This window comes from Lactuca virosa, chromosome 3 (genome assembly GCF_052849685.1).
Source record: "Lactuca virosa cultivar CGN04683 chromosome 3, Lactuca_virosa_CGN04683_v6, whole genome shotgun sequence".
NCBI lineage: Eukaryota > Viridiplantae > Streptophyta > Magnoliopsida > Asterales > Asteraceae > Lactuca > Lactuca virosa.
The window spans coordinates 426,511,331-426,539,199 of NC_136428.1; positions in this window are offsets into that span (position 1 = coordinate 426,511,331).

Consider the following 27,869-nt stretch of genomic DNA (forward strand, 5'->3'; position numbering starts at 1 on the left):
TATATCAAGATTTGGACCAAAAATGTTAATTTTATAAAAATTGGGCCGAAAATGTTATTTTATTCAAATAAGGGCTGAAATTGTAATTTTCTGCAGAAATGGGCTGTAAACGTCATTACATGTGTTTTTGGGCCGACCCTGTCATTTACTAAACATTTGGGGCGAAAATATAAGTTTTTTATGGGCTAAAATGTTATTTTAATTTAAATTAAACCAAAATGACATTTTACGTAAGAATAAGCCTTTAAATGTTCAAATTAATTCTTGAGGGACCTAAAGTGAAATTTTTAATAAACACGGGTTCTAATTAAAGAATTTTGACGTATCAAACAAAAATAGCATTCTAACAAAACATTGGACTTTTTATAACGTTAAGGATAAAGAATTCGACTAAACGAAATATACTATAGCAAATAAACGAAATACAACAATGGTGCGATAATTGGGCCTACTATTTGCTATACATGTTTATTGGGCCTTCGTGATCCATTTACATGTTTATTGGGCCCAATGTATTCATCACATGTCTATTGGGCCTCAGTGACCCAATTACATGCTAAATGGGCCTAATTTAGCATTTACATGTTATTGAGCCTTAGTGCCCCATTTACATGCTAATCTAGCCTGGAAATAACTTACACGTCTAATTGGCCATATTGCCTTTTCTTCATGTTTGTTGGGCCTTATCTTTTCATTTCATGGATTATCTAGTGTTCGAACTTCTAAGTACATATAACATTATACATATTCATGTGGAAACAAATGAGATCTAGTGAGACGTGTCGGTTGACATCACTGAGTGTATGGTCGTAGCTTGTAGTTATAATCCGAGTCTCCTGGAGGGAGAGCAAGAGTTTGTGTATAGATCTATACGGGGGTGACTCCCCCACACCTGAGTTGTTCGCTACAGTTAGACAAGGCCAGTCTAGGGTGACAAAACCTTGATCGAAAATCTGGCGTTTCGAAAAATGCCAAGACAGACAAATCAGTCACTATCATGTATGGTTATAACGACTCATATAGAGATCCATTCCCATCAAGACATTACGGAAAATTAAAAACTCATAAGTCATATTGATACAAAACATTTCTACAGTGCAAATACCGTGACATTTTTATAAATTAGAAAATATCGGATTTCTGGGGAAATACTATTATTCAAATATCACTTATTTACAACAGAAAGAATACAAAGAAATTTGAACTGCATTCCTATATGTTACTACTATGAAACCCACACATGCATTATACTCGATTTTCGCATTATTTTTCAGACTTTTTACAGAAAATATCGGATTTTCTAGGTTTTACAAACAATACAAAGACTTTCATTCAAACATTCTTATGAACTCACCAAAATTATATATGTTGACCGTTTTCAAAATAACTTGTATTCTCAGGTAATCGTTAACCAGAAGGATTTTCAAGTGTGAATGGATTTATTTTATGTAATGTCACTCATCGTACTATTAATACTTTGGATTTATGTAATCTATGACAATGTACTTGATGTGAACAATACCAGTTGTAATATGTAATGTTTGGTGATGAATGTGTTATGTTTCATATATATTAATTGTGATGATATTTCAATTGATAGTCACACGAGCCCTCGGACGTTTCCGCCGTCTGGTTCGGGGGTGTGACAGAAACACGACCATGTAAAGGGTTCGAAGTAAAAAAAAAATCAGTTTTTCTAGACTTTAAGGAAATACAATGTTAGTATTGGTCAATTAGGAAGTTACACAATCGTGTAATACATTACATGACGGTGGAATGGTCACGAAGGTCATAAACAATGGATAAAAGTTATCCAAGCCAATCAACACTGCCTCATTTCTCGCATACGTCGTTTTGAGAACATATAAGGGCGATTTTGAATGCTTAGGACCAAAGAATTGAAGCTCTATCCAAAGAATTTCAAGGGAATCAATTATTACAGCTCCGACATCTTGGATTGAAGGTAACTTCTTCTTTCTTGCTAACTTCGAAGTTTTTTAATTGTGGAATTGGAAAGGGTGATAAAATCTTAATTAATGTGCTATAAACATCTTGATGATAATGTTGTAGTGAGTATGGTAATCATGTATTCAAGCTTAATACATCAAAACTTCGGTTGAGTATTAGAAATTGAAGATGATGATGATTAGGTTGGATAATTTGTTAGATATTTAAACGCGAACAGATTTTATAACAGATTAAGAGATATGGATAAGTTATTTGTGGAAGTTTACTAGTTATTTTGAAATGTGAAATAATAAAATTATGTCATCAATGAAAATGAAATGAAATTATGCAAATAAATTAAGCTCTTGTTCCATCCGGTCAACATCAAATACTAATTAAAAAATTATTTTATTTTATTAATAATTTATTTCTTCTATTACTAAGAATTAGTTAAATACATCAATGTCAAATTGTCATCTTCATTTTCCATATTCTTCGTCTTCGCAGTCATTTTTATTTGTCGTCTTCAATTTCCTAATTCAATATCATTTCTATCCTTCATCTTCCATATTAGTCAACAATGGGGGGAATCAACAACAATATTAATAAATGGTTTGTGTGTATTTTAGCTTATAAGAAAATCAGAATAGAATGAAACCACAATCTCTAATCAAAACCAAATAAAAAAGTAGAATAGGACAAATAGTTAATATTGATGAAATCGATAAGATGGAATCCCATTGTTTGATTTGTACTTTGTGACTACCATAAATTCTTGATGGAAGATGAAGATGGCTTTGATCTATTTAGTTAATTTCAAATAATAATAATAATAATAATAATAATAATAATATAGTTACAACAAAATGATAAAATAAAATAAAAAATAATTACTTAATAATTAATATAAAATGTTTTTTTTTTTGAAAAATACAAGTATACAAATTTCCTTAATAAATTGCCTAAAGATTAACATATTTTTTCAAAATAGCCACTAATTTTGAAATAACTCATCATGAAATACATTATGCTATATTATTCTAAGTGAAATGCATTATAGTCATTAAAATAAATATTTAGCACTACGAATTTAAAATTTACTACATGTACTGCAAAATTGTTCACATTTTTTCTAAAAGTCACAACTTTTTCAAGAATTTTTTAATTATTTTTCTTTTTTGTAGTAGAGATATTTGCCTTAGAGAACTTTATATTAAAAATGATTTTTTATGTTGAAATAGTTTCTTTTTTCTAAAATAATGTAAAACATGAGAAAACGTATAAAATGTCTATCATAAACAAAATTTTGGTTGGATTGTTTGGTTCTAAAACAAAGGTCTGATTATTACTTTGTAATTTCTTTTCTAACAACTTGCTAGTTATATATCATTCAATCGTTCCAAAACATTACATATCTGGGCGGTGTCTAGGGGTCACTCTTTGACAGTCAAGTTATTGAGCCACAATGACAAGAAAAGTGAGAGGGTGGTAATAAGTAGTCGAAAGAGATGTTACCCGTTTGTTGTTATTGGGATTGGTGATGGAGGTTCATACCTGCCTCACAAGTAGCGAGGTGGAGTTATCCGGCGTCGGTAAGACTATAAACGAAATGAACAAACTCAAACACATTGTTGTTCATATATTCGTTCATTTAAAAGATTACTTTCTTAATGTTCGTTTATTTGTGTACGTTAAGATGCTAAGCACACATAAATGATGGAACGTAAACATTCATAACTTGACAGATATGAAAAACATGAAATATCATATTTGAAGATAAATAAAAATAATTAAACATAAATGAACATAAACATTCAATTTAAAAATGTAAAACTTGACTGTGAACACTTCTGATAAATCGATACTAATTAATGTAATTTTGATATTTTAATCAAATCTCTAGAAATTGTGAAACTTAAACTTTTTTAGGAGCTCAACTTTAGCTATTACTAGTTTAATAATATTATATATATCATTTAGTATAATAATTGAAAATAAAAGAACGAACGATATTATTGTTCATGTTTGTTTGTTTAACTAAATAAATATATTTTTTAGTTCATATTGGGTTGTTTATTAAATAAACAAACATAAATAAATTTCCCGCTAAACAATTTATGAGCAGATCATTAAATATTCGTTTCATTTACAACTAATTACACGCTCCGCCAGATAAAACTAAGCTACCTATGTGACTTTCTCAAGTTATGAAGTGCCAAAGGTAAGGCAATACAATAATATGTAACCCAACAAGTTTTTGTTTTTTTTTTTGCTCTGAAACAACATTGTTTAAGTAACATTTTGTATTAGTAGGGAATATATAAAGTAAACTCCTAATATTTTCATTGATTTGATACGAAAGTCCTAAACTATTTTTTTTACACTAAAATCTTAATTACTGACATTTATTGACATGATTGCCCTTTTTTACCAGTAACTAATTTAATAGCCGGTAATCAAGCTGATGTGGCTACTAACGTTTACCTAGAGGGTGACTCAACATGAGGACATCATTAAATGAAGAAGGGTTAATTGAAAAGGAAAAACCTCTCTTTCTACTGCGAATATTCTATGGTTTTTTATGTGACGGAGATAAGAGTTCGAGTCTAAGGGAGATACGAGTTGAGCCTTGAAGATGGAAGGTGTGTTGGACTTTGACAGAATCGGTGTGGAACTAGATGAAGACCTTCTAAAGAAGCAGAGTAAGAGATGTATAGATGAGTTCTTAAAATCATTGTGTCTTGACGATGAAGATGAAGACTTCATAATGCCTTTATTTGAGAATGTTAAACATGATGAAGCACCTGTCCAATGTCAAAGTTGTCAACAAAAGGGAGACAACAAGAAAAGCTCCAAAAATCCACATGTTGAACCAGATCCTAAACCCAAGAAAAAATAGGCAGGCCAAGATTGGACCCTAGTCTCACCCAATGGACAAGACATGGTAGAAAGGGGGGAGGGGAAATAGAGGATGTGGTATGGTACCCAGAGGTGGTGGAGGGGTACCCAAAGGTGGGGGTGGCTTTCATAGCTGGTTTGAAGGATGTGAAACCTCAAATATAGTACCACCTCAAAAAAGGGTCAATGAAGAATATGAATATGATGAGATGGTGGATGTAGATGTGGTGATTGATGGAGATGGACTGGATATGGCAGATATAGACTATATTATACAAAACATTGCAGAGTTAAGGTACTCATCTTACACCGATGTAGACATTATGAGATGACTTGGAATTACTAAAGCTCAATTAGAAAAGTTTGGATATGTGGTAAGGTTTCATTTAGTGTTTATGTGTACAATTGTTTTTTACTATTTTTTTCTGTTTTAGGCTGCCAATGTTGAAGGTGAAATAGTTCAAGGGAATGGAGTAGAAGGTAGAGTTAAACATGGACATAGAGATGGAATGGAAGGAGATGGAGTTGAAGATGTCCAGGGGAATGAAGAAAAAGATAGATTGGAAGGATATGGACAATGAGATGGAGTGGAAGGAGGTGGAGAGGGACAAGGTAATGAAGAAGGAGAAAGAGATAGAGAGGGGAATAAAGAAGAATGTGGAGAAGAATGAAAAGGAGATGAAGAGGGACAAGGTAATAAAGAAGAAAATGGAGAAGAAGAAGAAGATCGAGAAGGGGATCAAGATGGACAAGGAGATGGAGTGGAAAGAGTTGAAGCTGAAGATGTTCAAGAAAATGAAGAAGGTGGAGAAGGATTTGAAGCTGTTCGGTGAATGATCCAGTATAGCAAAGGCATTTTGGGAATTGTTGGGTCTAAGTGTTGCGTCTTTGGGCTCGGTTAATAGTCCATTTTATTTACCCGGTTTGGGCCTGTCCAACCGTGGATTACTATTAGGGTTAGCATATATATTGTGCATGCATGTATAGCTTTAAGGTTATCGATCTCATTAATTACTTTGCATTGTAACCCTTACACACCTCTACAGTCGAAGTTCTTCATCGAGCTCTTCAGAGGTGTGACTTATTAATCATTCGACATCATTTGATTCATTCCTGTGTTCTTTACTTGATTGATATTGTTTTTCTGCTTAGAATCTATCGATCTGTCGTGTAATATTCTCATCAATTGGTATCAGAGCAGGAGACTGTGTAATACATACGCATCTCTTCTTTTTGAAGAATCCTTTTGGGTTTCCGCTTTTATCAATATATAGAAGTCGTCCTATTCTTCTCAAAGGCATCTCTTGTGTTTGATAAAACCCTAAGTTCAACTTTACAAGTCTGATTCTAACAGAAAACGTTCATCATGTCTCACGATGACTCTCAAATCAATCCGATCAACATCTCCAACAGTATAGGATCCACTACAAGGGTTTCCATTCTTTATACTCAAGATTATGAAGTATGGGCACATCACTTCGAAGACTATGTCATTGGATCTGAAGACAATGGCTATCTCATCTGGGAAGCAATAACACTGGGTCCATTTATTCACTCTGGAACGAACAGAACGATCAAGACTCAAAAAGAGTACAACCAACTCTTGGCTGACGAAGATAAGATCCCTCAAGACGAAAAAGACAAGGTGTTATGCAACATTAAAGCCATGAGGATGATCAAATTCGCTTTGCAATCCGACACTTTTTGTCTGGTAAGTTCATGCACAACAACCAAAGAAATATGGGATAGGTTGAAAGAACTGTATTCAACTGATGAAGATCTGGAGCACTCGATCCAAACCCTATTGCTCTCTGAATTCGGTGCTTTCGAACAGAAACCTGAAGAGAAGCTCATTCAGACATTCGATCGCTTCAACCATCTGCTCAGCAAAATGATGAAGCATGGTATTGAAAGGAAGGTGATTGAACAAAAGGTTACCTTCATGAATGGATTAAGGCCCGAATGGATGGCGGTGGTTTCGACTGTGAAGGCTCATGAGCAATTTAAATCATATTCACTGGCGAAACTAATGGGTATTCTCAAATCTCATGAAAGCATGGTGACAAAGGAAGCGAAGGTAGTTTTGGGTGTGGGTTCACTGGCCCTTGTTTCTAAAAGCAAGAATGTAGCAGACGAAGAGGAGGAATCTGATATGTCAGAGTGTGATCTATCCAACGAGGAATATGCTATGATGGTCACAAACCCAAAGAAGTTTGCTCGCAGAAAGTTCCCGGTCAACAAGAACCGAAACTGGCAGGGAAGCTTTAGTTCTGAAAAGGTGAAAGAAGAACCGAATAAAACCACTCAAAAGGACGACGAAAAGAAGGAGAGTAAGCTTGTGGGAGACTCTGGGTACGATTGCAACTACTGTCATGGAAAGAACCACTTTGCCAAGGATTGCATGCTAAGGAAGATGGCTGAGAATAAGGATGGTGAAGATGACGAAGCTTACTACATGAGAAAGCTGGAGGAGATAAAGAAGAAGAAAGCTACTAACGTTTCTATGAATGCTTTGATTGTGCAGGAAAACGTTATTGATGATGAGTTCGGTGGAGTGGAAGTCTGGTCTACAGATTCTGAGGATGAAGAGGTACGAAGACCCTCGCATGGAAGAGCATATGTGGCGAGAGAAGGAGTTGCTGAGTCGGCTGGGAGATGCTTAATGGTTACAACCGAAAGTAAGCATGAGGAAGCGAAGGTCTTGGAAGACAAATGTTTCGCTGCCAAGCCCATGAGTGAAAAGATCAGCGATTGTGATCAGTTGATCAAGAAGGTACAAACTATCCTAGAATCTCATAAAGTACCAATAACAAACTACGAAAAAGACTTAAATGAATTAAAATTCAAGTTTTCTAATTTAAGTTGCAGTATTATGCAAACTCGCCTGGCTAATTCTAACCTAACTGACCAACTCAGCAGGGAGTCTTCCAAGAGTGAAGAGAGAAAGATGTGGATTCAGCAGAAGGAGTTAGAGTCAAGTAGGGCTAGGGATGAACTTATTTATGTGCAAAGAGACAATTTGAAATTTTTGAAACAAAGAAATGTTTTATGTTTGATTGATAAACGCCTATATACTAATATCACTCAGTTACATTTAGATTATGAGATAGGAAAACAGATTCATAAAATGATTTTGCCTTTCCTTGAATTTAAGGAGGACGAAGTCATTGCTGAATGTGAATCTATAATGTCCTCGGATGAAATTTCAGTCGCCTACAAATATGGACTGGACAAAATTGAATCTTTCATTGAGTCTAAAGAACATAAAAGCATGCTTAAGAATTTACTGGACGAAAACGATAAATTAAAAATAAAGATGGAGACTATGCAGAAGTTTGACTCATCCAACGCCAAATTAAGTTCAGAAAATAAAATAAATTTAGAAACCACTTCTGAATTTGATGACGAGAGTGAGATGAGTGAAATCTTAGTAGAAGATGAGGTCGACTATTCAGAATTTCTTTAAAGCAAACCCGAAGCAGCAAAACCACTAATATCTAAAAATTTGGTTGAATACGCTCGGATGTCAAAGGACTAATCTAAGAGCTCAAGGAAAAGGCCGTTGTTTATCAGAAGGTGCAAACTACTCCAAACCAAGTGTATTCAGTCACTGAAGTAACTAAGAAACAAACAGTGGAATTGACGACCTTGGTTTACAAAGATAACGCTGAAGGCTGTGATGACTACTTCTGGTCTGCTCCCATCGATAATGCAGACGAAACAGTTGGTCTGTCAGAGCAACCCTCATGGAGAGTTAAGGGACGATACATACCCGAACCCCTCAACAAGCCCTCAAGCTTTGATAAACCCAGTACAAGTGGTACAAAAGAAATACCAGATGAACCACCACAAGCTACAAGCGAATCATCAACAACAACCGAAGCTCATGAGAAGAAAACGAAACCGAAGGCCAACATACACTTGACTCAAGAGCAACTTGCTGAACAGAAACGTCAGAGGAACAAAATATACATGAAGAATCTCAATGAGAGAAAACAGTTTTGGCAATCCCAAAACCCCTCTTATGTTCGCTCTGAAAAAGCTTCTAATCTTAAGAAGGAAGCACAGGCCAAGTTTCCCTCTTGCAATCACTGCCAGTCATGCAGTCAGGCAAACCGAACGACCCGGTTCGGTCCTAATACTAGCAATGTCATCAACCGAAAGTCAAGTTTCGGTCCCAACTCTTACTACGCCAAGAACCGAAAGTCCTGTTTCCGTCCCAAATCCCATCCTCCTCACTCTCAACCAAAACCCAACTCCGTGAAGGATGTCAAAGGAAAGGGAAAGCTGCACTCAGATTCTGAAGTCCAAAATACCAAAAAGTCAGCTAAGCTTAGGATTCCAAAGAAAACCTCAACTGTGAAACCAATTAACAAAAACCCACTCCAGTTAAAACAAGTTGAAAATAAATCAAAGTTTTCACCATCAAACGAAAAAATGAAACCACTTTAATAAAAAGAACATATATGGTTGATCTTTCGGTTGCAATTCCCTATTCCATAAAAGCCTCACCAGGGCCCAAGAAACTTTGGGTTCCTAAATCTGCTTAATTTTTGCAGGTTATCAGTGACGAGCAGTTTGATGAAGAATGGTATATTGACAGTGGCTGCTCTCGTCACATGACTGGGAGGAGGGAAGACTTTCAAATCTGAGCGCAATGGGGAAATGTATCCTCTAAATCTCAATTCGATAAAAGGAAAGCTAGCAATATGCTTGCTGTCGAAGGCGAACTCAGATGAAAGCTGGTTGTGGCACCGAAGACTATCGCACCTCAACTTCAAAGATATTAATAAACTGGTGCTCGGTGATCACGTGTGTGGACTCCCTGCTCTTAAATTCGACAAAGAACATCTGTGTGCAGCATGCGAGATGGGCAAGAAAAGCCGAAAGAGTCACTCTTCTCGTATTAATACAAAGATCATCGAACCTCTTGAACTACTCCACATCGACCTATGTGGCCCTTCGACTATCGAAAGCTTCGATGGTAGTAAGTTTATACTTGTAATTGTAGATGATTTTTCACGCTTCACCTGGGTTTTCTTTCTTAAACAGAAATCAGAGGCGACTCCCAAGCTGAAGGTCTTTATCAGGCGAGTGGAATTGCAGCTGCGAAAGGTGGTAAGAAATATAAGAAGCGATAATGGACTGGAGTTCAAAAATAAAGACTTTGAAGAGTTTTTGGCTGAAAAAGGAGTAACTCACAACTTCTCTGCTCCTTATACTCCACAACAGAATGGGATCGTTGAAAGGCGAAACCGTTCTTTATATGAAGCGGCCCGAACCATGCTGAGCTTCGCTTCTCTTCCACTATACTTCTGGGCTGATGTAATTGTTGTTGCATGTTACACTCAGAACCGATCCTTCCTAAACAAGCGATTCTCCATCACTCCATACGAGATTTTGAATAATCGTAAGCCCAATGTGAAGTTTTTCCACGTGTTCGGTTCAAGATGCTTTATTTTCAATTCCAAAGAGAACCGAAACAAATTTGATGTCAAGGCAGACGAAGGGATCTTTCTTGGTTATTCACTTACTTCAAAGGCATATAGGGTTCTGAATAAACGCTCGAAGAAGATTGAAGAAACCTATTATGTCACTTTTGATGAAAATTATGTAAAGAAATTACAAACAACCGAAAGTCCAACGGAAGAAATCTTTCCAGAATCAGGACAAGTCTTGGTTCCTATTTCCAATCTGTTTGAAGAGTACATGTTGCTCTTTGATGAGCCAGAGAAGGCGATTCATTCAGAAGCGAAAGCAGCAGATAAAAATATCGATACCCTGAAGAAAATCATCGATGAAGCTGCTAAAGACATGGAAAGTGAGCCTCAACAATCAACCGAGAAGCAGACTCAAAGCGAACACACTGTATCAGGTAATCATCCAGCTACTGATGATCCTCCAAGAGAAAGCACAATACTCCAGGGGGAGGGTTCGTCTACACCAAAACCAAACGACATGCCTTTCCAGGGGGAGAATACATCAAATACCCCAACCCATGAAGATCCATTTGAGGGGGAGAACACTGAACCTGACATAGGATTCGGTTCGCCACTTGAGGGGGAGAATGAAAATGCAAATGACGAATGCGATATGTCAGAACTGGAAGAAGAAGTCAATGCTGAGCTGGATCCTGCCTATGATCTAAATTACCCTCCTCTCATAAAATGGACAAAGGATCATCCTAAAACACAAATTATTGGTGAATCATCTGAGGGTGTTCTCACACGCTCACAATTGAAAGCGAAGCAAACTGCTTTATTCTCTCAAGTAGAATTCTGCATGTTTAATTCGTTTGTCTCTAAAGTTGAACCGAAGACGGTAAATACTGCTCTTGATCACTCTGATTGGGTGCAAGCTATGCAAGACGAACTCCATGAGTTTGAACGAAATCGTGTTTGGAGACTGATTCCCACACCAAAGGATGCATATGTAGTCGGTTTAAAGTGGGTTTTTAGAAATAAGTTAGATAAAGAAGGTAACGTCATTCGCAACAAAGCGAGGCTGGTGGTGAAATGCTATTGCCAGGAAGAAGGAATAGACTATGAAGAAACCTTCGCTCCAGTAGCAAGGTTGGAATATGTAAGAATCTTCTTGGCATATGCTGCACATAAAAACTTCGAAGTTTTCCAAATGGACGTAAAATGTGCTTTCTTGAATGGAGAACTAGAAGAAACGGTATACGTTGAGCAACCACCTAGATTTGTGAACGAGAAGTATCCTGATCATTGCTACATTTTGGATAAAGCAGTCTATGGATTAAAGCAAGCCCCAAGAGCCTGGTATGAAACTCTAACTCGTTTTCTCAAAATGTCAAAATTCAAGCAAGGTTCGGTCGACCCAACCTTCTTTCGCAAGAAAGAAGGAGAACACTTAATGGCTGTTCAAATTTACGTCGATGACATCATCTTCGGCTCCACGAATCCTAGCTTAACAGCTGAATTCAGGAAGTTGTTGGAGACTAAATTTGAAATGAGCGCAATGGGTCCGATTAACTTTTTCCTTGGATTGAACATAAGACAGGGACCAGAGGGCATCTTCATCAATCAGGAAGCATACACAAAGACGTTGTTAATGAAATTCGGCATGACGGGAGATTCTAAAGTAAAGGTTCCAATGGCATTTGGCACGAAGTTAACTCCATCTCTTGAGAATCCGGCTGTTGACATGACTCTTTATCGTCAAATGATAGGATCTCCTATGTATCTAACAGCGAGTAGACCGGACATTATGTTTTATGTCTGCTACTGTGCCAGGTTTCAAGCAAATCCAAGAGAACCTCATATGGTTGCAGTGAAAAATATATTCCGTTATTTGAAGCGAACCTCGTCTCTCGGTCTTTGGTATCCTGCAAAATCAGGCTTCTTTGTTCAAGCTTTCTCTAACGTTGATCTTGGTGGATGTGGATTGGATCGAAAAAGCACAACCGGCGGGTGCCAGTTCCTTGATGGCAAACTTGTCAGCTGGCAGTCAAAGAAACAAACTTGCGTGTCCCTTTCCACGGCCGAAGCTGAGTACATCGCTGCACCGTCCTGTACATCGCAGGTCATATGGATACAAAGCCAACTTAGAGATTATGGCTTAAGCATGAAGAAGATCCCTCTCTACTGTGACTCTGAAAGTGCGATTCGAATATGTCACAATCCAGTGCAACACTCCAAGACAAAGCATATCGCACTGAGATACCGCTTCATCAAGGACCACGTTGAAGATGGAAATGTTGAAATTCACTTCGTTCGGTCCTCAGATCAACTGGCTGACATCTTCACCAAGGCCTTACCAGAAGCAAGCTTTAACAAGATACTCCAAGGCTTGGTAATGATGGAAGTTGAGTCAGCACCGAAACCCCTTTCTTCTCACTAAAATTGAATAAGCGAAATAGAGCGAATGCTCGGTCTATTTCGGCTCCTGAATTTTCGGGAACCGAAATGAACCGAACGCTCGGTCTATTTCGGCTCTTAATTTTTTTTGGGAACCGAAATGAACCGAACGCTCGGTCTATTTCTGCTCTAGAATTTTTCAGGAACCGAAATGAATCGAACGCTCGGTCTATTTCGCTTCATCTTTTTCTAAGGTATGGTTTCGGTTGTATAATTTTGTAAAGCCTTCTTATTCTTTCGAGTGTTTATATTCAGTATCTTTTCTGTTTTTATTCTTTTTCAGAAAATCCAAAAATTCAAAAATATTTTCTTTTCTGTTTTTATTATTTTTCAGACAATCCAAAAATCCAAAAATATTTTCTTTTCTGTTTTTTTTATTTTTCAGAAAATCAAAAAATCCAAAAATATTTTCTTTTCTGTTTTTATTATTGTTCAGAAAATCCAAAAACTTCAAAAATATTTCTACGTGTTTTTATGTCTTATATCTCTATTCTAAACATCAATTCAAGTTCACAGATGCGAAACACGATGATGATGGGGCAGGTATAACATTCTTATCTATGTACTAGTCAAGAGTCCCTAGAAGCATGTTGTTGCATGTAGACCGAAGCATCCAAGACTCTGAGTGAAGCCTTCATGATTCAAAATACACCATTCGTTTCTTCCAAAGCAGGCTGCTAAAATCACTCAAGTCATGAGCTACCTAACTCTTCTCATAGAGAGTTAAGAGTTTTCTGCTTTGTCCTTCTTATATAGCAAAGGTACTTTCGGTTCCTTAACCACCTCATATTTCTCCATTAAGTTTCATTTCACAATCGTAACCCTTGAGACTCTCAGAAATTACCACTGAGGTTTATGGTTACTCAATTTCTGCGTTGATGATCTTAGTTTCGTTTACCACGAGATATGTGAAACCCAAAATCCAACACCTTGAATGAATTGACGGTGAACGTTCTAATGTTCAAGCTATTATTTGTCACCTCACGAAATCTCTTTTTATTTTTTGCGTGATCTTTATGAAATTGTCTAACACCAGGACGTTTCTTCCCCTAAGATCCAGTTTATTTTTTTGGTTTTCAGATTTCTAAATATATCCAGTCACTGAATATTTTATCAAACCTACTTGTTCAACAGGCCACATCGGTCTCACAAGTACTTCATCCAACTTTCGGTCTTATTTTAAGTATCGGTGTTCGGTTGAAGGTACACTGCCCACTAAAGCCTATAATTGAAAAGATGTCTTTCAATGTTTCTTTACAAGCATTTTATCCTAATTCACGGGAAACCACACAGACACTTCTCAGTCTCTCTTGACTTTGAAGGAAGAGATTCGTGCCCGGGATCCACAGTTTCGTGTCTCAATAGACATCACTTAAATCCCACAAATATTTTGCTTTATTTCCTTTTCAATGACACCCTCTAGCACGAAGATCTATATGATTTTCTAAATTCTTGTTTTTGATACTAATGGCACTTTTATAGATTTGTGCTTTCGGCTCTAACTGCAATGATTGTTCACTCTAATATGGAGCGAAGGTTCCTGACTATAAAGAGCAAGGATGCGTCACGATTTATTTTTAGAATAGAAATCAAATCAGGATAAGTCAGCATGAAGTTGAAACGGTTCAAAATTTAAACAGGAGATAAGGTTGAAAAAGGCGCGTGAATTTGAAACGGCACCTAATTTCACGCCGGCTGACGTAACCAGGCTGTCAAATCCTGCTTTTTCTGGCGACGTTTCAGAGATCGAATCATCATCACAAACGGATTTTTCTCTCTCTTAGCGACGGTATAAAAGGTTTTCTCACACCTCTTGGGCTACTTTACCACATCTCCTCTCTCTCAAGAACAAATCGGCGATTTTGTTATTGTTCATCTTCTTCTTCTTCACTACAACAATGGCGGAATCATCCTCTTTCCAAGATCAAATAGTGTCATCATCTTTGCTCACGATAAAACCCAATCAGAACCTCATCATCCAACTGGACCCTTTTCTTTACGATTCGTACATGCTTCATGTTGTCGAGTGCCTCAAGTATTCTCCATTGGTGATTGCACTCACACAGGTCGAATCCGTTCCCATGTCTCTTCTATCCCAGGTGTATTTCACTGCTTCATACGACAAGTGCAAGGAACAGATCTTCTTTGATATCTCTAATCAAAAGACCTCTGTTTCCAAGGCACGATTTTGTTCGTTGCTAGGGCTTGCTGCAGATGCCTATGTCATCTCACCGGATTTTATCACTACGACCCAGTTGTTTTCGATGCTCTACGACATGGGGTACACAGACGTTCTGACGACGGTGACGAAGTTCAAGAAGTCCTGTTTGCCACCTCAGTGGAACGGTCTTCTTATCCTTCTCTACAAGGGATTAGAAGAACGTGTTGCAGGGTCGGATGGGGCAAGTAAAGGATTCCTGACCATTCTCTATGGTCTCTATAACGGGATCAATTTGGATTATGGGTCACTTCTCTGGGCACAACTGGTGCAGAGTCTCAACTCCTCAACCAAACATTTTGAAATTTCCTGTGGTCGTTTGTGGACTTTGATCACTAACAGAGCTATTCAGACCTTTCAGATTCCTGTCATGGAAGGTGCTCTGAGGTCTTTTATTGCGACTTTTCACACGGTCAAAATCATTGTGACTGACCCAACGAAGTTCATATACATCGGTTCTATTCCTGAATCAATGAGCCGATGTGTCTCCAGTGAAAGTAATGTCATGGCTGATTACAGGAAGTTGACTACATCGGGTCCACTCCAACTCACTCCCGAGATGCAAAGCTCGTTGGACGCTGCAGACAAGCTAGCAAAACGAGGAAAAAAGTCTGATAACAAAGGGGAAAAGGTCGGTCAATCCTCCAAAGTTTCGAACCCTAAGAAACGCAAGTCAGAGCAAGCAGAGCCTACTGCTCCACAGAAACGCAAGACCAAGAAGCAAGCTCGCAGACCGAAGTCTCCTTCCCCATCTACCAGTGACCCTGAGTATGTTCCTTCTGATGGCCAGCCTGACCCTAAGTCAACTGACGACGAAGCCACTGAATCCGAGAGTCCACCTAGAGGTAATTCGCCTCCACCCTCACCCACTAATGATAGCAACCCGAACTCCCCTCCTCCACATTCGGTTCCTATTACTATCGCTCCTTGTCCTCCACCTATCTCATCTACAACTGCAACCTCTATCCCAATTCCAACCCCACTATTCACTACTGTCACTACCACCACCACTCATCCAACCGATCCTACTGTTCATGTCAATGTATCTGATACGGGGGCAAGTCCATTTGGTTCTGATCCTCCTGTTACCTCAACACCTTTATCCCCACCTCCATCGCATGACTCTGATCCTGTTCTTGGCGGTGAATACATGGAATTTGAATCCACTTACTTCAGTCCGTATCGAGTTCAGAGTGATGACGATGATTACGCTCCTGTATCCACAAAGCATCTCAAAGCACTGAATGACATACTTGATCGCTTGCTCTCTTCATCTTCTGCCAGTGCATATTCAGAGGCAGCACTCAAAGCCCTATTCTCATCTGTTGTCAAAGAACATGAGACCTCCATCTCCAGTGTTGCTAAAGCAATTGAAGCCTCAACCTCAACCTGCCAGAAAGCTTCACTTGCAGTTGAAGCGTCCACCAAAGATTGCAAGCATGCGACCGCAAATGTCGAAAAACTAATTTCTGAGGCTCAGATATTTCTAGATTCTGTTCAAGCTGCTGCCAAGAAGAATGTTGAAACAGTGAACGCTTCGGTTGATCATCTTACGCGTTCACTGGCAGCCGAAAAGAAACATCTCGAGGACGCTCGCAAATCCATTCAGGCTGTGAACCAAGAGCTTCATACTTCGATTGATGCTCGACTGACTTAACTTGAAGCTGAGCTTGCTGTTGAAAACAAGATCATGGATGAGCTGGATAAGCGCACTTCATAGCTTAAAATTCAGAATCTCAAGCTCAAGACAGCCAACCAGGAGATTACAGACTTAAAAACCGAGCAAGAAATAATTAAGAGTTCGGTTGGTGATGTCTACTCTATTCTCCTCCACCTCCTGGATGCCCATGACTCCATTCTCACCATCTCAATTCGACACCATTTGGCTGAAAAGTTGCGACCTGCTCTGGATGTTTTGAGCAGGATTGAAGGTGTTCCGTAGACTGTTGTCCCTCCGAAACAAGGGGGAGATAAGGTTACTCAGGGCAAGGGTCAACCTCATCCATCTCACAAACCGAAAGTCACTACTGAGCCGAAGGATAATGAAGCTTCGGGCAGTATGAAGGACAAGAGAAAGAAGAAAATTGGAGACGATTATGTGGATGAAAATGACGATGACGATGATACAGAAGGGAATGCTTCAAAAACTGAAAGTCTGAAAGTCAAGCCCACTGATCAAGAGATTCGGGAGAGGATTCAGAGAGAGAAGGAACTTCATGAAAAGGAGTTGAAAGAGAACGAATTGCTTGAGCAAAAGAAGTCCATGTTTCCTGAATGGACTATGGAATCACTTCTAAGAGAGGTAATCGATGCACCGAGCACTCATTGGCTCAAACTGGTTTCTTCGTTCGGGCTTGAGAAAATGGTAATCGATGCACCGAGCACTCATTAACTATTCCTTTACCATCACCTCGCGTAGATAGCATGGCTGGATTCCATCTTCCTGGTGACCCGTACTTTCCCAACCAAGGAAATGGTGGATGGATCGAGCCAGAGCCAGAAGGAAACCATGAAATCCCTTTGGGCGATGGTCTTGCCGAACCCTTTCCTGAAGAGACTGACTCGGAACCCGAAGTCGAAAACTTACCCCAGTGGCCCCAATACCAAATCCTAACCCTCGAGTTGAGTTCCAAGGTCCAACACCTATGTGGGTCGGGAGTTTGAATAGGTGGAGCCATGAGCAAGACCAACCCCTCCCATACAACGGAAACCGCAACTTCTACAATCTGAACGAAGGAGGACCCGCAGACAGGGCTCTTCCAATCCTGATACGCCATGTGGCTGGCAATGTGGAGCTAAGTATGGCAATCCTTCAGCGAACTGTGGAGCTCGAAGCATATTCGGACACCAGCACGGATCGCATTCGTCGCCTCGAGATTGCTCATGCGAGAGCTGCAAGGAACAATGAAGCTCTGCAGAAAGAGTTAGCTACGACCCAAGCCGAAGTTATAGGGCTCCGCGCACGCCAGTCAGAGCACGAGAGACGCCTGCTTGGTGTGGAGCGTCAACTGGCAGAATTAAGGTTTCACTTGAGGGGTACCTGTCGCCGATAGGGGGATACTCTACTCATCCTTCCTTTTCGGTCTAAGGAATAACTTTCATATCTATGTTCTGAGTAGTTCTTTTCCGTAAACATCTCTGTCTTTCTTGTTGCCAAGAATTTCTCCTTATTAGTATGACTTAGACCTACTTTTAGGTCATGGCTTCCGAAATATGTGTAATCTTAGTTTCAGTTATAGTGGCAACAAGCATTTATCAGTTAAAGATTAACATTGTCAAAAGTATACCTTAAGGCGGTAGCATGCAAATTAAGCAACTTTATCAAGGTCTTATCACTGTTTTGTCTTCAAAACATGTATCATAGGATGTACTTCGACGATCATTCCTTTTCCCCATCGATTTCATATCAGTCTTCATGAAAAAATTCGATGTCATAATCGGCATGAGACGATTGAGCCTCCCATCGTGCCGATGTCCTTTGCTTCGAGAAAGCGATTCGCCTCAACCATTCCTCCGACGCGGTTCTTTCTAGTTTCAGTGATAAGACTGTTCGAACCTTCGTATGATTTCCTGCACCAAAGCCCAGAAGTGTCAGCGAAAGGGATGCTATGCAATCCTGGCTCATGTTAAAGACCTCGAGAGCATCTCCGAAGTCTGCAACTTTCCTGATGTCTTTCCCAAAGACATTCCAGGAATTTCTCCCGAGAGTCAAATGAATCCTGTGTCGACTTAATCCCCGGAACTACCCTTATAGCTAAACCTCCACATCGTCTAGAGTCGACGAAAATGTGAGAGTTATCCAGACAGCGCAATGAGCTGGACAACAAGGAGTTCGTAAGTTTGTTGTATGTGAACTTTATTGCGTTCAAATCCTTTTCTAATCATGCTAAGACCACATCATGGGGATGTGGGTCGAATCAATGAGAGTCAGGTAGCAAAACGGGAAACCTTATTACATAGATAAACATTTAGGATACATCCAGAGGCAACCATAGTTGCTCACAAGCTTCTTTTCTTGACGTGTAGCAGATCATGCCTCCGAAGAAACGTAACCAACCCACCGCTAAGACACCAATCCTCCAGATGGACTTAGCTACGTTCCAAGCTACTGTCACAGCAGCGGTAACAGCCGCCCTAGCTGTTCTTAACGCTAACAACACAAATATGGGTGGAAGGGTGAATGGCAATCCAAATCTTGGTGTTAACCAATCTCAACCACAAGTGTCTACTAGAAAAGACACACCTGATATCCAACCTAACATCCTGAAACGGAAGTTCCAAGGAAGTTGTTCAACCCAAGGACCAACTGAAAGGCAACGAACTGGGGCATTTAACACCCCAGCCAACTCTGTTGTTCCAACCCCAACCACACCCTACTTTGGAAATCTCCCGCACCGCAGCAAATGCAACTACCACCATTACGGAGTCTGCCGAGAGTTGCATTGCACGAGATGCAACAGGAAGGGGCACACCTCCCGCAGTTGTAGGACCCTAGTCAAGTTCATCACTCCGACTACAAAAGTTGGGACAAGTCCAACCTGTTACCTATGTGGTAGTGTAGGAAATTTTAAAAGAAATCGTCCAAGAGCTAAGGATGGCCAGGAAGCTCGCTTTGCAAAGACCCCGTCTCAACACATCACTTCCACTACCGACGCTAGCATGGTTCGAGTGTGCTATACGTGTGGCGAAATGGGACATTTCAAAAGAGACTGCCCAACAGAGAAGAACAATGAGGAAACAGGAGGAGTCTGACCCCAGAGGATGAGGAAGCGTCGAAGAACCCTGCCATGGTTTGGTACGTTTTCGAAAACCTCAATAATTGTTCATAACTGTGATTACTTTCTCGTCGGGATTAAATCACAAAATCCTTATAAGGTTTAAGGCCCTAATAAACAAATTATGATAACTTAGTGAATACATTAGGGTCAGTTGTAGTTATACCTGGCTTGTATACACCAAACGATCATAGAGAGATCTAGTGGGAACCATTTCATAAGAGTTCATAGTTTCAAAACGTCAGGACCCTCGTGTTAGTAGTACCCACAAATTTCGAATCAAACACAGAAAACACCAGAGACATTCATCCAGTGCGCCAATGTTCGAACATAACGATCCTCCTGGATTAACATAAGGCATGATTCTACGACGTCATCCTGTTTAGTCCGACTAAGTCTACGATATACCAAACCCTTTGGCCTTAAATCGTTCAATCACAAAACTCTCGTCGCTCGGATCGACGAGCTAGATGTGAACTTCGAAAAATTCATCTCTTTTCGAAACCCGAAAGTATTCAAGCGAAGAGTATCATCCACAAAGAAACGGACAAAGTAAAATAACAATCCGGACAATTGTACATACGTCATGGGACACTCATCTTCCTTTGGTTGAATTTTCCTACAACAACAGCTACCATACCAGCATCAAGGCTGCGCCATTTGAAGCCCTCTATGGCTGTAAGTGCATATCCCCTCTGTGTTGGGCTGAAGTGGGTGACACGCAGCTAGCCAAGGGTCAAGTCCCTGACAGCACTCTCACTGGTCCTGAGATCATCCGAGAGACGACTGAAAAGATCGTAGAAATCCGAGCACGAATGAAACCCTCACGAGATAGACAAAAGAGGTACGCTGATAAGAGACGAAAACCCTTGGATTTCCAGGTTGGTGACCGTGTCCTTTTGAAGGTCTCACCATGGAAACGCATGAAACATTTCGGAAAATGTGGAAAGCTAAACCCAAGGTACATTGGGCCATTCGAGATCCTTTCTAGGATCGGTCCAGTAGCATACCGACTCCAGTTACCTCGAGAACTTAGCAACGTACATCCTGTCTTTCACGTCTCGAACCTAAAGAAGTGTCTGTCCAATGAGACACTTGTCATTCCCCTCGATGAGATCCAGCTAGACGAAAGTCTACACTTCGTAGAGGAACCAATTGAAATCATGGACCAGGAAGTCAAACGAACGAAACAAAGTCGCATCCCGATAGTGAAGGTTCGCTGGAACGCCAAGCGGGGACCTGAATTCACTTAGGAGCGTGAGGATTCAATGAAACAGAAGTACCCTCATTTTTTCCAAGTCCATAATTTGTATCTCTATTCTTGAATTTCGGGACGAAATTCCCTCTAACGGGGGGTGATGTGACAACCCGAAACTTTTCCATTTCCATTATGCGATTTCCGTTAATAAAATTTGAATTTTATTAATCTTCCATCGAATCCTTGATTTAGAAAATCATCTGGTGTTATATAATTAAACTTATATATGCAAGTCGGAACCAAAACCGCACGAAACTCGAATTATCCTCGAAAAACATCATCTTCACGGCCTGACTGGAGTTCACGGCCGTAAACTCGTTTGCGGCCAGCGTCGGGTGGACCCCACCCATCGACCACAAAACCCCTATAAATATGAGACCCCCACCCTCATTTGAACACCTTTGACCGGAAACTCTCTCTTTCTCTCTCTAAAACTCTTGACCGTAAACACCTAGAAGGCCTTCAATCTTCGAGAAATCACCGAGAAACACCGTTTAGAGTTATTTCGGGGCATCTGGAACATATTTCTGTTCGAAATCAGCACCCTTGTTCTTGAGTTTACGACCCATCTTCAAAGGCCGTAAACCCGTTTACGGCCCATCTTCAAACACCGTAAACCCAGTTCACGGCCGTAAACTCTTCACGGCCGTAAACCACTCTTCACGGCCGCAAACTCTTCCTAAGTGGTGAAAGCTCGTTTTCTCGATTCAAGCAGGTTCCGGTAACATTCCTTAACCGAAAGCAAGTGTTTTTCTAACACTTTATCTAACGAAATCGCTAATTTAGATACATATACATATTTAATGATATTAGGATTCCGTTAAGTGCCACGTACAACAACCCGAGGATCTTCGTTTCCAGTGAACGTTTCCACACAACCACAGTGAGTTCATACCCCTACGCTTTCTCTGAGTTTTTCATGTTTTCAGGGGGGAATACAAGCAAAAGTACAAGGAAACTTGTGCTCAAAATATATTATTTTGTTTAAGATAATTACATTTTCAGTATACTTTTAACACAGAAAACAGTTTTACGAAACGATTAAGAAATCAACTCGTAGAAACGGTTTTCAAAACTAGAGCAATGAACTTAGGAATCATGTAGTAAAATGTATTACTTTATAAAGGATTCATGCAAATCATAAAAAGGACTTTCCATATTATTACTTGTAAATTTGTTAATCTAGTTGGAGACACGTCCTTGGTAACACTCACCACCGAAATAGAGTGTAGGACTAGCACTTATGACCAGCATCTCTTGTAGGGAGAGCGTGACTGTTGTGTATAGATCTATACGGGACTGACTATCCCGCACCTCGCAGCTAGCTACAGTGGGACCGGTAGGTATACGGGTGACAAAGTCATAAAGGATACTAGCCCCGATACGTGCCATATCAAGTTAATGTATGGTTATAAAACTCACAATGTAGATAACAGAGATTTACTTTTGTAATAATGAATCAAGTGAACTAACCTCAAAGTAATAACCAATTTGATTACTGGAAGGTACTAATGGTACCTTCAGGATTTAGTTCATCACATTTTCTTTTATTAGTTTTATTTATGTAATAGGACTAATATACCTCACTGGGAGTAACCAGGGTTTTTAAAAGAAAACTGTGTTTATCGATATAAGTGTGGTAGATACTTGTACACCTCAGTTTCGAATGGATAACCAACCATCAACTTTTAGGGAAAATATAGGATTTTCCCGGGATAACTCGGCTTTTCATAAACGAATTGTTTAACAAGTAACTATCGGATATTCATATTCATTCCACGACCCCTTGGATTGTACATATCTTGTATGAATCTGGAAGTCATGGAAGGAATAATTTTTCAAACACGCTTTTCATAAGAAAGTATAGGATTTTCTTGAGGAACACTCTTCAAAAGGATTCAAAGTAACATTTTTCTCACCAAAACTAAATGCTTATGAACTCACTAGCTTTATGCTGATATTCTTTCAAAACTGCTTGTATTCTCATGGAATTAGTAGACAGGTACTTCCAGGAATTTGGAGAAGTCGGAGCCTTAGAGTCACGTCTTTCCATTTTACTTTCGATATGAACAAAAATATGTATTAAACAATGTAAACCTTTTTCATATATGTATTCAATGTCTGGTTGTGTTTACTATGCTTGCTATGATACAATTGTTGTGATACTACGCATGACGTCAAGTGAGCGTGGGTTTAATCCATTGCTCAAATAATATTCATAATCACTCATGAACGTTGTAGCAAACCTTTTCTATGTCTAATACACTTTAGACAATCTACAAACCAATTCATGACAATCTTCTTTCATACCTATTTCCAAAGTATGAGCGACTGTGGAGGGTTTGAATAATCTTATTATTCGGGAAGTCAAAACATGCAAAGTGAAACACAAGAATAATACTAATACTATATGGCCTTAAACCTTTAAGTATAAATAGAACACTTTTATTTAATCACCATATTGATTACTCATTATTTGTTGTTTCGGGTAATCAACTTATTACTTGAATTATAACCACAGTTGTCCCATGCACCAAGCATGCACACTATTTTTACCTATGGTCCTTACCTTGTGAAATAGATCTATTGAGCACATTTTCAACAAAACTCATTTCACAATTCCTAATCCTTATCGATAGTGTAAGAATACAATATTCTCGCCACTAATAGAATATGTTAGATTCTAACATTTTATGCAATGATCCTTTCGTGATGTCACAGCACAAAGTCACTAAGACTCGGCCAATGAAATCATAAAGTACTCTATTGGATATTGTTACAAGACAATTCCATAGATGCGAAGTCTCACATTCAACGTACATTCCTTTGAACATCATTCTTGCATAAAAGTTTCTAATCTAGACATAGATCCTTAACGTCCAACTCCCAATAAGGAAACATTTCCATATTTGCCATATGACAACTCATTATTAATAAAATCATATATAATAATAACAATGTCAATATGGTCCTTCCATTACTATACTTCCAACTGTTCACAAGTGACCAATCCTTGGCGAACCTTAGATTATCCTTGACAGTTGTTTAACTAATTTAGTCAAATCCGATTCTAGTCCTCTTTCCCTCTTAATGCCCTAGGCATTTGGAACATTTTAGAACGGTCGAATATTACAACGACATGATACTTTACCAGTCTTTTGCTATAATATTTTAATATTTCTATTTCTATTTGTCATGTTCTCACGATTCGAACTATGAAGAGGAATGTTGTAATCATAATCGAGTGTGAGAACGCAACAATTATTTCCATATATAGAATTCTCTTACGTAGAATCCTTTCAACATAACATTTATATATCTTTTTGACTAAATTTGATCAAAATTTATCAATCTAAACCTTTAGATTTGAAACGAAGTATAATCATGCTCCAACTAACATGATGATTATATCCATACAACATAACATTTATGCTCCCACTAGCTTTGACACGTATTCAGAAAACAGTTGGACTTCTAAAAGACAATACTTATTGACTTTCCAAAGTTCATATTTCCAATACGATGTGCTTCGATAAGCCTTTATCTAAGCTTCTCAAATTCACACACCTTTCCTTAGATAGCTCACATGTGTGTCTAAACTAATTCAGAACTTATATTACTATGTCCTAAATGTTCAGACTAACTGCCAAATCTCACAATTTGAACTATGAAGAGGGATGTCGTAATCATAATCGAATTTGAGAATGCAATTTACATAATCGCTATCTCCTTAAAATCTCTCTTAGTGAAAGCGTTTCCTCACAATCATTTTCATGAAGGATAGAAACCTTATGACACTAAGATTTTATGGTGCATGTGTTCCTATCCATGCAAATTTTTCATAAGCATAACCGTAAGATAATGTTTGTGACAAATTCAAACTCTTATGGACAGAACTTGTTCATTCTTAATTTCTTGCCATCAAGGGTCCCACCATTGCTTCCAAGTTATTTAGCAGCTCACCTATGCCAGTCAATGTACTTTCATTGATCAAGGTGTTTGCCCTTGTGCATTCAATTGAGAACTCGTAGAACTCATATGCATAATTACTCAACTGGATTGGCACAAAAATAAAATTTTGTCAACACGATAGGTTACAATCCTCAAGTCGTGTGCTAATGTTTAATAAGTTTACTTCTTGATTTGTTCTTGAAACTTTTCAAGATCTTTAGACTCCCACTGACCTCTTGTCATATAAGATTCTCTTATCAAGAAACATTTCTTGACAAAACAAATATTCAAGAGTCAGTGTGTGTCTTTATCAAGACAAAACTGCACACAATTTGGTACTAGTTGGTCTTTGTCTTATCCAAAACATCACAACTTACCAAAATGTGCTAGTGTAAGAACATTCCTACTTAATATTAGGTCACTCAATTCACAATCTTGGAGTATGACTCTAAGAATTGATTTTGGAACGAAGTATGATTCATCTTTTGACTTAACCCATTTTGACAATTCTCGACTCCTCTTCTTAGCCATACTAGTGCACTAAGGTCTCCTTAGAGGATGAATTGTAATATGGTTCTTAAGACGATCATAAACATGATACAAAAGTACTCTCCCTTCTTCTTAGATTGGAGAAACTTTTATCTTTCTTGCCTAATTGATTCTTCTTATTCGTTCTGCCATTCATTGAAACTTTTCAATGATTGAGAATCATACTTAATCTTTTAAGTATAATCATATATACTAATCTTTTAGCAAATCATGACGAACATTTTATCGTTCTTTGTGGTGGAATTGACTAGTGTACAACATTGTGTACCAAATCTCATAGTCATTCACTTGACTCACATACTTATGTAAACAAGGAATTAGTCTCAATTTTCCAAATACGAAGGTTCTCATTCATCACACAATACCAGTTGCATGATTCCAAGTTTTTGTCCAATTGAAACTTGGGCGATGAGAATCTTTCCTCATTTGGTAAATTTCTGACATTACCACAAATAACATAACTAAGAATCAAATCCATTCATAATATTGCTAACAATAGAACCATTCAAAAACCAATTTTCATAAAATCCATCGCAAGAAAACATAAATAAGATAAATCAAAATTTATTTTATTGCGGAAAAATATAGTCCTTACAATGTGATTACAAATGAAAACTATGTAAATATTACTTAGCAATCTATCCTAACTCTAAAGTAGTAGCTTAAAAATCTGATCCTTGAATCATGCGATCGAAATCCATTTCTTCGTGATCAGACTCAGCTTGCTCCTTCCTTTAAGCTTCCTTTCCTTTCTTCGATCCTTCAAAACATCGAAATGTAATCTTATCACATCATGTATTAAGAATCTCCAAATAGAAACTTTATAGAGTTAGATAGTGGATTTTACTTGAAGCAGAGTCATACATCTTGACTCTCCCATCTCTTAGATCTCTCAGGTAGTCAGGGCAGCTTCGTAACCAATGCCCCTTCTTTTGGCAGTAGAAACACATGGATTCTTATGGAACGGTACACGGGACTATCTCAGACTCATCCTTTCTCTTGCGTAGAGAAAACTTTTTCTGGACTTCCAATGTTACCATTGCCCATAGAGGGTTGGGATATTGATTTACCAGACAAATTTGCTGACCAGTGCGCCAAATCATTTCTGATTCAGCAGCAATAAGCAAATAAGTCAAATCAATAAGGGTCATGTCGTGGTCAAATATTTGACTAATAATAATCCTATATTATCCTTATTTCAAATCCATTAATTTTGATGAGGATAACCATTCCAAACTTAAAAATTCGGATTTTGGCAAGAAAAACGAGTTTTGGCAATTATCCTCAACAAAATCTGGCAGAAAATTCGAAAATCCCGGCACCAGAGCCCTGGACTCGTCGAGTAGGACCTACCCGTCGAGTCCATTCATGGACTCGGCGAGTCTGCGAGTCAGAACCCGAAAATTCGATTTTCAAGCAAGCAATGAACAATTAAGCATCAAATACATCAAACAAACAGCCTAGGCTCTGATACCACTGATGGGTTTTGAGCACTACAACATTCCTATGGTGTACATGCAAACCCTAAAGCTTTGGATCTAGTTTGTCTAATGAACATGCAATAATCATCCAAAGCCATAAACCCTAGATCTAGCATGTGATAATCAAATAACATTTGATTAGGGTTTAGATCTTACGTTGATTGTTATGTAGCAATAACAATCTCAATTCCTTCTTGTAATTTGATTCTGAAAGCTTAGTGTCACAAGTGTCACACCTCTAATGGAGTCACAAACACCATAAGCAATAAGGATGAAGAAGGAGGAGAGAGAGGACACCAAAAACGTATAGAAACCCTAAGGAATCAGTTAGCCACGTTTTTGGTGCCCTAGGGGTCCTTAAATATGTGAAGCTATTAGGGTTTTGAACTAGGAAACCCTAATCTAACTTCTTAGGCCCTAAGCAGCCCATCGACTCCTCCTTTAGAGGCCTTGGACGAATTCTAATGGGTTTCCCCATAGATTTCGTCCACTCCATCCTCTATGGAGTCCATTAGCCCAATATCCAACTATCACACAATTGATAGTTATAGTCCCCTTTATTTAATTCATGTCTTTTAGACAAAAAATTAATTCTCATTGATTCTTGACCAATAATATTAATTAAACAATATGATTTCTCTTTTAATATATTATTCATATAATATATTAATAAATCATAATTAATCTCTTTCTCCATAAATCATCCTATCAAGTTGCTTTGGTGAAGGCAACCCAAAAGGACCATGCTCGGAATCGGGTCAAGTACATACCAAAACAGTTATGGGCTTAGACATTAATCCAACAGTTTCTTCGTTGGTGAATTTTGTCTGCTTGATAGTATTTGTTTGTTGTTGCTGTTGATTCGTTGTTGTTGTTCGATTCTTGTTGTCCGATTGATTGCTTCCGCTGGTT